The sequence below is a fragment of the Dipodomys spectabilis genome, unplaced genomic scaffold, assembly GCF_019054845.1.
Source record: "Dipodomys spectabilis isolate Male_0828 unplaced genomic scaffold, ASM1905484v1 ptg000178l, whole genome shotgun sequence".
Lineage (NCBI taxonomy): Eukaryota > Metazoa > Chordata > Mammalia > Rodentia > Heteromyidae > Dipodomys > Dipodomys spectabilis.
In genome coordinates this window covers 10,679,035-10,692,040 of record NW_024870855.1, presented here as the reverse complement: position 1 = coordinate 10,692,040, position 13,006 = coordinate 10,679,035, and the positions used below count along the sequence as shown (strand labels likewise).

General features: G+C 43.6%; 1 protein-coding gene across 1 annotated transcript in view; it reads left to right on the top strand.

Annotated features, from left to right (window-relative positions):
* Positions 1-13,006, top strand: part of Eepd1 (endonuclease/exonuclease/phosphatase family domain containing 1) — an 81,750-nt gene that overhangs the window by 1,665 nt on the left and 67,079 nt on the right. The window lies entirely within an intron of this gene.

Here is a 13,006-nt window from a genome sequence, read left to right as displayed (position 1 = left end):
GTGAGGGATGTGACAGCAGTGGAGGGGGATGGGGGGTGGGGGGGAGACACATCTGTGGATGCAAATAAGCTCACTCTGTGGGCTAGGGAGGAGGGCAAGAATATTTACTCAGTGTTCTTGGGGTTCTAGCCCATGTTTTCAACTGAGGCCCTGCTTGCTTTCTGCTCCAGAAGCTGTGTGGGCCCAGGGCCCCCATGTTTTGAGTGTGGTGTAGCTGACATGGGGCTTGATTTGGGGGTTGGAGTTTGTGTGGGAGAGCACTGCTGTGCAGAAGATGGTTTGACTCAGGAGGCTTCCTAGGGTTCACAGTCTGTCAGCTGCTCAGCCTGGGAACACAGGCACAGTTATGCTCGTGTACTAAGAACAATTGATTGAATTTTTTTTTTTAGTGGGAGGGGGAATCACATTTGTTCCATCATACCCTATTGATATGCACAAAACCATTACCAGATGTCTGCGCATAGAAACACTGCCTGTGTTTACCAGGAAGTTGTGCATGTCACTGGCCATCCTCTTTCCTTACTGAACCTGAAGTTGGCATTCATTGCTAACCTCCCCTGTCCCATAGCCAGAAAAGGCTAAGTTCTGTGTGTGAATCCTGGCCGCATTTTCCCATCTCAGCCAAAGGAGAAGAGACTTGCAGGGCAGGCCATTGACAGAAACTGTTTATATATCATTCACGGCAGTGCTCTGTGGGAACATCCGTTAACTCCCCATAAAACAAAACAGTATATGGTGCCAGGAACTCCTGCTGTTAGTAAAATAGCGTGCATATAATGGCATCAGCTTTGGGAATTAAAGAAACATGTGAGGTCCTTTTATCGTGTTCTTGAGGGATTTCTCTCCCATCACCTAGAGGGACAATGCTGGTTTTGCTTTCTTTCGACCATCTCAGGTGGTTGGTGAGGTCAGCAGGGTGGGGTTTTGGTGACATGAAGTGATTTTTCAGTGGGAAACCACAGTGCCTTGTGCAGACCATCAGTACCGATGAGAGGAGAAAAGCAGGTCACAGTATTTCCCTGGCACCATCCGTAGGCATGCTTGTCACCAAGGAGGTGCATAGGCTGGATCTGAGAATGGGACCAGCAGCTTTCAAGTGTTCTTGCCACACGCCAGTGTCACTGGTCTGGCCCCCTCACTCACCCTTGCTGGTCATCTCATGCTCAGAAGAGCTGGATACAGCCCCTGGAGATAACTAGGCAGGAATGGTTTGAGAATGCTTCTGTCGTCAAAGCACATGGGTGGGTAGAGTGGAGGGGAAGGGCATAGGCAGCCAGGGACTGCTGTTCACTTCCTATCAGGGGTTTCCTTGAGGCCCCTTTGGATGGGATGTTGCCTCGTGGGCAGCTTTAGCAGCCCTAGCCTGTTTGTTTTCTCTCAACACTGCCCACAAAACTCTGTGTTCTGTGTTTAACACAAATTCCAGGTACTACTGATGTATGCTTGTCTTTAAGACTCATTGTACCAGATCTTGGACAAGTTTTTTTTTTTCTCTCTGCTCTTTGTGCACTCTCTCTCTTTCTCTGTCTCTCTGTCTCTGTCTCTCTCTTTCTCTGTCCCCCCTCTCTTGTTCTTTTCTTCTTTCTCTCTTTTGCTCTGAGGCTTGAACTCAGGCTTGGGTGCTATCCCTGAGCTTGTATTTGCTCTAGGCTAGTGCTCTACCACTTTGAGCTCTAGCACCATTTTCAGCTTTTTGGTGGTTCATTGAAGAGTCCCACAAACTTCCTGCCTGGGCTGGCTTTGAACCATGATGATCAGATCTCAGCCCCTTGAGTGGCTAGGATTAAAGGTGTGAGCAAGTGAAGCTTGGCTTCTGACTTTCTTTATAGAGCTCTTTTCCCTCACTGTCCTTTCTGGCCAGGCCAGTGCTTTCCTATGGAGCTTTCCAGGTACTTTTCTTTGCCTTTGATTGTTCTGATCATTTCTGTAGTTGTTCACTGTATGGCCAAGGTTCCAGGGGGCAACTCAGTTTCTAGGACATGTGAATGTGGATGGGGAGAAAGGAGAGGGTGTGAGCAGGACAGGATGACTTGAAAAGTTTGAAAGTTCTAGCAACTCAGGAGGCTGCATCCACTGAACTTGTTCTGTTGTGTGGAGATGGGGCTGCTCGCCCAGGGGTTTGCTGTGAGAAGCTTTCCCAGTATGGAGTCAGTAGGGTTTGCCCTGCTTTTATTAGGATTTTCTAGACAGATGTGGTTTGTAGAGGATATTGAACTTTTGTCTTTGAGTGTCAGGGGAAGCTACCCAAATTCAATAGGGCTTAGAAGGAGGCACCTGTAAGTGATAGAAAGATGACCCCCCCAGCTTGTTCCCATTGGCTCCATGAATTGTCCCTCCCTTCACCCCAACTTGTTCTCATTGGCTCTGTGAGTTGTCCTGGGGGTTGGTGGCTCCTCTTGCCTGGTCCTGATGCTTTGGGTATTCAGGACACTCCTAGCACATGGCTTGTGTCTAGTAAACAGGAAGTAATAGGCTTAAGGCCTGATCCTATAGCACTGAGGCGGCTGCATTTGCCTGTGTGACTGTCCTAGAGTATAGAAAGCTGTCACAGAGCGACAAGTCATACTGATTTACAGCAGCCTGGTACATTCCAGCTGTTCCTTTTATTAGTAAGAGGAAACATATTTGGTGTGAGCAAGAATGGATGCAGGTGATTTTCCTGTAGCTCTTCTTTTCCTGTATGTATATGCATGGCAGAAGAATCTTCTGACTTCTGGACATATCTTTGTGTCTTCTGACACCTTGCCCTTTGTTACATTTCCCCAGTAACTCCAGGAAGTGGTAATCCTTACTGACTATTAATGACCCTCCATCTCTGGGTGTGGAAAATAAAACTGGAGTAGTTGAATGACTTGTCTTTGAAACACAGCCCCATTAGTGACTCAGCCTGGATGAGGCTGAGTACTGGACCTTCTGCCTGTAGATCACACTGATTGTTTGTACCCAGGATATGTTTGGTGAGCAGAGCACCTTCATGCTGCCTGTTGGTCAGGCATCCCATGCTCTGCTAAGACAGGGCCCTTGCCAGATCATGTGCCAGGCACGGAAACCGAATCCTTTGTACAAATGTTTTACAGCATTCACGAGCAGGTTTGCAAAGCGAACAGCTGGCTCCTGGCGTTCCTTTCTGCAAGTTTACTTGAGTGGATGTATTTTCTTCCTGAAAGTACCCAGAGGAGCTAGGAGCTGGAGTCCTTGTCCTGAGGTGCTTCTGCCTGGGTGGATGGGAGTAAGGGAGCTACACGAGACTGTGCTTTGCTTGAGGTAGCACAGCACAGAGCCAGATAATTATAGAGTCTCCTGGAGCCTTTAGGAACACCCTGCTGGTGGTACAGAACTGATGTATCTCATCAGACTCTTCTGCTAAGCCTCAGTCTTAGTATTCTTCATGTGCAGTATTTATGGGGCAAGATAGAAAGAGAAGTGCTTCTGCAATGTCCTTGAAAGACGCTGTGGCAGGCCACGTGTAGAAAGAAGACTGTTTAATTTGTATTTGTTCTTCTGGATAATTGTTTTATTCTGTTTACTCAAGAGTCTAGACCCTGGGGACCTGACATAATCTCCAGAAGATATCAGGAGAGTTAGCATCCCAGTTGCTCTTCTCCCCCCCCCCCCCCCCCCCCACGGCCTACATCAGGAAGAAGTTCTAGTGTCTTCTAATGATTTAAATCTGATTTCTTGCCGATAGGCAGTGTTGAAGCCCCAGGTAGATTAGTGCCTGACACATGCACAGATTGTGGGAAAAGCAGTCTTTGTTGATCAGACCTGATTGGTGGGATAAATACAGACACAAACCATTTTGTCATTTTTATTGAAAACTACGTATTGAATCCCTGCCACAAACATATATGAGCTGGATGTGGAGGTCAGCTGGCCTGATCACCTGACAGAATTAACTTAAAATTAACTCCATCTTTAAGGCTTGGCATTAAAACCGTGTGGTAAGCCTAGACACATAATTGATATGGGGCTGTATTTTTCCTATGTGAATGACAAGACTTGTCCAGGGGTAGGGGAAGGACAGGTTGAGGGGCAAAATGGCTTCCTGAAGTAGAGATGGAAATCTGTTTTGCCTGTTTTGAGGAAGCTGAGGGTTGGTAAGATTAAGCAGCTTCTATGTGGCCTTTGAAAATGGAGATGTTGGAATCAGAATTTGTTTGAGCCAGGTCTTTGTTTATTTTCAAACCTGGGACCAGGTAAGTCTTTCCCAAAATGTTGTGTCCTTCCATATCCTGACTCTGAGGCTGGCCTGCCTACACCCCACCCATGATTTCCTCTCTGTCTTGAGTCTTCGGTTGGCCAGGTACCAGCGTATTGGGGGAAGGAGGGCTTCACCTAGACTCAGGCCTTGGGAGACTTCTGCTTCCTTCCTGTTTTTGTTCCTGCAAAGGACGGGATTGTTGCCAAATGTAGAGCCAGTCAGAGGGTTTCAGGGCTGCTAGAACCAATTGGAGGGTGTCAGTTACCTTTAGAACCAATCAGAGGACATCAGGGCCCCTACAGCCAATCAGTGGGTGTTATGTGCCTCTACCCAGCCCTCAGCTGTGAGCCTGTGACCTTGGGCCCTGTTCCAAAGTGGACTTACGGGTTTTCTGAACCAAAGAATTCTGGGCCCTTTCCAGAAAGAAAGGTGGTCATCAATTTGTAAGGAAAGATAACATGAGAGATGGGAAGTCCTTGTACTGGCATTGCTTGGGGTTTATGTAATTGGAGAGAAAACAGTTAGTTCTGTTTTCTAAGTAAGTTTAGTACCTCTGGGGTCTGATTTCAAGGTTCAGTGGGGGTTTGAAAGTGTTGATTCTTCTAAATTCTATCATTCCTTTATCACCCATCCATCTACCCATCCTTTCATTCAAACAATTCTTCTGGGCTTTCTGTAGCTGTTAGGTTGTATATCAGGTTCTGCTCACAGAATGAATGAGGCAAGCCCCTTATTCTTTGGGAACCTCCATTCTGGGTGGGGAGATGTCAGTAAGCACCTCCAGTGTGCTGGGGGTCATGGAGGAGAGTGAGGAGAAGCCTGCTTTGTTGGTGGATGTCATGGAAAACCTCAGCTGAGTGCTGCGAAGGAACCTGCCTGAGAGTGTCCGAAGGGACAGAGTTCCAAGAGTGTCAGATGGGTGGGTGCAGAAGGAGACAGGGCTCTGTTTGCTGGGGCCTCCAAGTAAGTCTCTTATTTTAATGGCAGAGGGGGCCACCAAGATTGGAAGCAAAGGCCAATGAGACGTTCCTTGCCAGGTAGTCCTGGCTGCTGGGCTGTAAGCAGTGGATTGTGGGAGTTGAGGAGAGGCAGAGGCAGAGCTCAGGGTGGTGAGCGTGAAGATGAGGAATGGTGGGCATGAGGGACTTTCTCAAAGGTGAAACAGGACAAACTTGCCTGAATTTGGCACAGTGTAAGGATTTCTAGAAGACAGGTGGAGAGGCCCTAGAGAAGTCCAGAAGTGACATGCACCAATGAACTAGGATAGGCTTGGGGATTGAAGGTAACTCTAGTTTTAGGGGACATTTACATCAGTTCGGTTTCTTGTTGATGAAGTGTCTACTTTGTACCCCCTACTGGATGAGGCTGGTGGCATGGGGGAGACCATGCCCTGTGGCCAGGGAAGTGCACAGTGTGGAAGGGAGACACACACACTGCAGGCAATTTGTGGTATGAGGAAGGATCTGGCTAAAGGGCCTGAAAGTATGGGAGGTGGTTGGGTACTGGTCTGCATGGATCAGCAGGTGAGTAGAGACCTCACCCTCAGCAGGAGGAACAGGCTGAGGGTGAGAGGATCAAGTCAGGAGGTTGGAAGGTTGCTAACCAGGAGGAAGGTCATGCTCTGAGAGACAGGGATGTGGTCATGATTTGGGCTGAGTCAGCAGGTTCTTTCTCTCCCTCTCCTCCCCTCCGTCTCTCTCTTCTCTCAGCTGAGGAGAGGGAGGCATGGATATCTAAGCCACATCCTTTTCCTTCTTATACACAACACTCAGATAGAAACACAGCAAGTTTCAGTATTAGTACACAAACATCTTATTACAAAGCAAAGAGCCTTATTCCAGAATGCCCAAATAAAACTCTGCAGGTAACAGATACCATGACGGGGTTTGTGACAAATTGACTGGCTCATCCCAACCTGCCCTGCCCCAGTGCTGTGAAGTACTCAGGGTGCCCCTGCCCTTCATACCACACATCCAGGACACACCTTCAAAAGGCCTGGCTCTCCCTCACAACAAACCTAAGCCAATTCCTACTGGCTATACATCGGCTAGGTTCTGGGCCACAGTTCTTACTGTTGTGTGTTGATTGACAGCCATCAATTATGGGGGACCCCAGTGGCATGGGGGAGATGTTCCACCATACATGTGTCATTAGCAAAAAAACATGGACTCCTTCTTCCAAACTTCATATGAAGAACCCTTGGTTTTTCTCTACTGGGTACCATTTTCCAACTATGTGGATTTGTTGCTCATTTCTACCAGCCCTGTTTCCTGAGAGTTCTATTTTGGTTCAGCCATTACCTGATTAAGCTGTTAAGCTAGGCCTTTGACTGTTTTATCTGGAGGCTGCTGTGCATTGCTTAAATGGAACACTCGGTCCAGGGAGCTGGCCCCAGCCTGCCTTGAGCCCAAGCTGCAGGCCTGAGGCTCTGGGGAGCCCTAAGATTTGAAGGGAGACTGTGCTTTGTCTTTGTCGGCAAAGGCTAAAATCTAAAATTGTGGCATCTTTCAAAGAAGGAAGTCTCAGGAGCAGGGTGGTTTTCTTAAAAATATTGATCCAATATTCTGTTCAAAAAGTCTTTCTACCATGTATTCTTCATTAAGCAAAGCCATGGAAGTGGCGCTGTGGCTCAAGTGGTAGAGCGCTGGCCTTGAGCTGAAGAGCTGAGGGACAGTGCCCAGGCCCAGAGTTCAGGCCCTATGACCAACCAAAAAAAAAATTATTAAGCAAAGCCAATTTGAATTAACATTTCTTTTAGCAACCTCTGATTTGGTTCCCTCCCTCCCTCCCTCCCTCCCTCCCTCCCTCCCTCCCTTCCTTCCTTCCTTTCTTCTTTGCTGGTTCTAGGACTTAAACTTAGACCTTGTATTCTTGTACTCTCACTTGGCTTTTCTGATCAAGCCTGGCGCTCTACTGCTTGAGTCATACCTTCACAACTGGCTTTTGCTGATTAATTGGAGATAAGAGTGTCTCATATTTGTGTGCCTCTGGATGGCTTTGAACTGAGACTTTCAGGTCTCAGCCTCTTGAGTAGCAAGGATTATAGGCATGAGCCACCAGCCAGGCTGTTGCTGCTGCTTTTCCTCATCCTCTTCTACCTCGTCCCTCTCCTCCTCCCTCTCCCTATCCCCTTCCTTCTTCACTTCTTCCTCCTCCTCCTCATTTTCCTCTTTCTGATTTGTATGTATTAATTGCATAAAATAATGAGCTTCACTGTGATATTCTCATACATCTCATGTGCTTTGATCATATTCATTCCTCATTATCCCTTTTCTTTTCTCTCCTCATCCTCCCTTATCCCCATAGTCCCTCTCCAAATTTCCTATTTTTAAAAAAATTCTTCATACAAGAGAAGGCCTGGAGTAGTTGGCTTTCTGAGTCTGGCTTATTCCTCACAACATGATCATCTCCAGTTCCATTCATATTCCCACAGACAACATTATTTCATTCTCTGCTTTCTTGCATGGAGTGATGAGTTAAAAGTGTACTGGCTTCAGAGTTCCAGCACTTGCTTTAGGGCTTGGATTTGATGCCAAGCTCCCCTTTCTTTCTTTTCATATATATATATATTTTATTGTGAAAATACTGTACAGAGGGGTCACAATTACATGGGCAAGATAATGAGTACATTTCTTATCAAGCATTGTAGTCTCCTTTGTTTCCCCTTCCCATCCCATCCTCCCCTGTCTCCTCCCAACCCTCCTCCTCCCCCCCACTAAAGTTGTAAAGATCGTTTTCAACATATCGACTTGTATGTCTCATTGTTGCAATGGGTCCACCTGTATAAACGATTTGATTTTTCCCTTCCCCTGCACAAATTATAACAACATCAAATACAGTGAAAGCAGGGATTATACTGTAGGGGAGGGACATACAAAGCAACAAAGAAATAATCTTATAAATGTGTTAGAAACAATCGCATGAAAGAAAAAAACATTTGAATACATATCTTAGGGTTCATTTCCCTAACATCAACTTATCTGACCTTTTCTGCTTGATTCAGACATATACTAGTTATTGAAAATAAGGGAAACCATGGGACCTATGTTTCTTTGGGCCTGGCTTACTTCACTTAATATAATTTTTTCCAAGTCTTTCCATTTCCTAACAAATGGGACAATGCCATCTTTCTGATGGAGGCATAGAATTCCATTGTGTATATATACCACATTTTCTTGATCCATTCATCTACTGAGGGGCATCTGGGTTGTTTCCATATCTTAGCTATGGTAAATAATGCTGCAAAAAACATAGTCGTGCTGGTAGCTTTAGTGTGGTCTTGTTTGTGAACATTTGGGTAAATGCTCAAAAGTGGGATTGCTGGGTCATAGGGGAGCTCTATGTGGAGTCTTTTGAGGAACCTACATACTACTTTCCAAAGTGGTTGAACAAGTTTACATTCCCACCAACAATGCAATAAGGTTCCCTTCTGTCCACATCCCCTCCAGCATCTGTTGTTATTAGAGTTCTTGATTCTAGCCATTCTAACTGGGGTGAGGTGGAATCTCAATGTTGTTTTGATTTGCATTTCTTTTATGGCTAGAGAAGTTGAGCATTTCTTCATGTGTCTATTGGCCATTCTTATTTCCTCTTCAGAGAAGTTTCTCTTTAAGTCTTTAGCCCACTTATTTATTGGGTAGTTGTTTCTTTGAAGATTTGTTGTTGGGGGATTTAATTTTTTGAGTTCCAGGTATATTTTAGATATGAGATCCTTGTCTGTTGAATGGCTAGTGAAGATCTTCTCCCAATCTGTGGGCTTTCTATTGATCTTGCTAGCTATGTCCTTTGCCATGCAGAAGCTCTGCAATTTCATGCAATCCCATTTGTCCAACCTTTCTTTGATTTGTTGTGTTTCTGGGTCTGTATTAAGAAAATTTGGGCCTGTGCCAAGGAGACCTAGGGTTTCTCCTATTCCATCCTGTAATGTTTTCAGAGTGTCTGCTTTGACTCTGAGGTCTTTGATCCATTTGGAGTAGATTCTGGTGCAGGGTGATATATAAGGATCTAGCTTTAGTTTTCTACAAGTAGTTAACCAATTTTGCCAGGACCATTTACTGAAGAGGCTGTTTTTCTTCCATTCTATTTTTTAAAGCTCCCTTATTGAAGATTAGATGGCTATAAGTCTGTAGGTTCATTTCTGGGTTTTCAATTCTATTCCATTGGTCCTGAGGTCTGTTCTTGTGCCAGTACCAAGCTGTTTTGATTACTATGGCTTTGTAGTAGAGTTTGAAATTTGGTATTGATATTCCTCCAGCACTGTTCTTTCTGTTGAGGATCATTTTTGCTATTCGGGGTCTTCCATTGTTCCATATGAATTTTTGGATTGCATCTTCTATTTCCTTGCAGAAATGAGGTTGGAATATTGATAGGTATCACATTGAATTTGTAGATAGCCTTGGGAAGTATTGCCATTTTCACGATGTTGATCTTTCCAGTCCAGGAGCATGGGAGTTTTTTTGCCACTTTCTAAGTTATGTTTTGATTTGTTTTTAAAGTTTTCATCATAGAGGTCCTTCACTTCTTTGGTTAAGTTAATTCCTAGGTATTTTATTTTTTGTGGGGCCATTAGGAATGGAGTTACTTTCCTGATTTCAGCCACACTTTTCTCATTGTTGGCATACAGAAAAGCCATTGATTTTTGAGGGTTTATTTTATTCCCTGCTACTTTGCCAAAGTTTTGAATCAGCTTGAGTAATTTGGTAGTGGAGTCTATGGGATTCTTTAAATACAAGATCAGGTCATCTGCAAAGAGGGAGAGTTTTACTTCTTCTTTCCCTATTTGGATCCCCTTTATGTTTGCATCTTGTTTTATTGCTGTAGCTAGGCTTTCTAATACTAGATTGAAGAGAAGTGGAGAGAGTGGACATTCTTGTCTCGTTCCTGAGTTAAGAGGAAATGGCTTTAGTTTTTCACCATTAAGTATAATGCTGGCTGTAGGTTTGTCATATACAGCCATTATTGTATTGAGGAATGTTCCATGGATTCCTAATTTTTCCAGAACCTTCATCATCTTGTCAAATGCTTTTTCTGCATCTATTTAGATAACCATGTGGTTCTTATCCTTGCTCCTGTTGATGTGATGAATAATATTAATTGATTTGTTTATATTGAACCAGCTTTGCATCCTTGAAATGAATCCTGTTTGATCATGGTGTATGATTTTTTGGATGAATTGTTGAAGTCGACTGGAAAGAATTTTGTTCATAAATTTTCCATCAATGTTCATCAAAGAAATTGGTCTATAGTTCTCTTTCTTTGATGAGTCCCTGCCTGGTTTTGGGATGAGGGTTATAATGGCTTCATAGAATGAGTTCGGTAGTGAACTTTCTCTTTCAATTTCATTGAAGAGTTGGAGGAGTATTGGTGTGAGCTCTGCTTTGAAGGCCTTGTAGAATTCCACTGTAAAGCCGTCTGGTCCTGGGCTTTTCTTAGATGGGAGGGCTCTTATTACTGTTTCTATTTCAATGCTTGATATGGGCCTGTTAAGATAGTTTAACTCATCTTGGTTTAGTTTCGGCATGTCTATATTTCCTAGGAAAAGGTCCATTTCTGCCAAGTTCTCAAACTTATTAGCATAAAGTTTTGAGAAGTATTCCCTTATAATGTTCTGAATCTTGGTTGTTTTTGTGGTGATGTTTCCATTCTCATCTCTGAGTTTATTTATTTGGGTGTGTTCTCTTCTTTTTCTGATAAGATTTGCTAAGGGTCTGTCAATTTTGTTAATTTTTTCGATGAACCAACTCTTTGTTTTGTTGATTCTTTCTATGTGTTTTTTTGGATTCTAATTCATTTAATTCTGATTTAATTTAAATTATTTTTTTCCATCTACTGGATTAGGGTTTATCTTGCTGCTCTTTTTCAAGGAGGCTCAGATGTCTCATTAAATTGTTCGTTTCAGATCTCTCCAATTTGTTGGTGGAGGAATTCAGAGCTATAAACTTGCCCCTGAGTACTGCCTTTGCTGTGTCCCAGAGGAGCTGGTAATTTGTGTGTTCATTTTTGTTGAACAGCATGAACATTTGAATTTCCTTTCTAATCTCTTCCATGACTCACTCGTGATTCAGCAGTGTGTCGTTCAGCCTCCCTGTGTTACAGGACTTTCTTTGGTGGCTTTTGGTGTTGAGTTCTAATTTTATTCCCTTGTGGTCTGAGAGAGTGCAAGGTATAACTTCAATGTTTCTGAATGTGGACAAGTTTGCTTTGTGGCCTAAAATGTGATCTATTTTGGAAAATATTCCATGTGCTGCTGAGGAAAACGTGTATTCTGATGCTCCCCTTTCTTTCTTGGTGAATGGGCTCTGCACCTCTAGAGCCTGGCGTGTCCTTTCATTGGTGATCCCAACTCTTAAAATTCATGGTCTTATTTTGAGCACAAGACTTCAAGGAGTTAGACTCTCAATGTGTGGGGGTGGTAGGAGTTTTACTGAGAATAAAACTAATGATTGAGCTCTGTAGGTGCAGAGGCCTTGGCCCTTGAGACCTGGGCATAATCAGCTCCAAGTAACCCTGTCTTAGACACAAGATGGGGAAGCAGAGGCCTCCACCCAGAGTCACACAGGATTGTGATGCTTTTCTGCATGTTTGTATTTTACTCCTCATCTCAGCCGAGCTCAAGTCTTACCTTGGTCTGAACTCCCTGGATCTTGGTTTTTCATGGCATGGGCATTGGAATGGTATCAACTTGATGTATGTCTGCTTTGCTGATTGTATCTTCAAAGTGAAGCATGGACATTTGCAAAGCAAAACCAGGGCAGGAAATGTATTTTTATGGCTTTTCAGTCTTTTACAGTTTTACTGTTCACACAGCAATTTCTTATACAAGTTACCTTAATAGAAGCTTTCCAAGCTGAGTCTTGGTGGCTCATGCCTGTCATCCCAGCTACTCAGGAGACAGAGACCTGAGGATCAAGGTTAAAAGCCAGACTAGGCACTAACAATCCATCAGACTTTGTTTCTATTTGACCAGTAAAAAGCCAGGAGTGGAGTTGTGGCTCAGGTATTAGAATGCCAGCCTGAGGAGTAGTCCTCCTTGTCGTCGTCATCATTGTTGTAGTAGTAATGATAATAACAACTAAGCAAGAGCTCAAGACTCACTATCAACAAAAAAAAGAAAGAATAAAAGTTGCTTTTAACCTTCTAAACCTGGGAGTAAATATAACTGATTTCAAATCTGAGATCACAATGGTGGGTCAAAATGTTTCCATTTATAGCCACTTGCTATGAAAATCAGGAATTTCTTGTCATTTGTCGACCAAATCAAGATAGAAATAAAGCAAGTGGAGGACTGTCTGTCATTTCAAACTCAACACAGCTAGGGTATCTTGATGGACAGCTCCTGTTAATAAATGTTATATACTTGAATACAAACATTCCTTTCAAGGTAATTATACTTGGTATTGAATGTTATCTTTCCAAGTCTTCAGAAGATATTCTCAAGCTTATTAAGGAGAGCAGTAACAAAACCTCTGTGACCATTTACACATTTAAAAAATAATATTATGTCTCAGAAAATAAAGTGTGAGAGATAAGAAATGAGAGGGAAAGAATAAAATAGGGAAAGAGAAAATGATACCTATACAGTCTTCCTAAATTATAGAACTCTCTTCAAGTCCTGAGGCCTTTCCCACAGGAAGGAAAATGACCAGTATTCCTACTTTTGAATTCTAAGAATGATGAATAGTTGTTCCTGCAGATAAGGTGCATATTGCTTTGCTCAGGTTGCCATAACAAATTACCACAGGCTGGTGTATCATATCCCTGGAGGCCAGAAGAGCAAGGTGAAGACATCAGCAGTGGTTTTTCTCC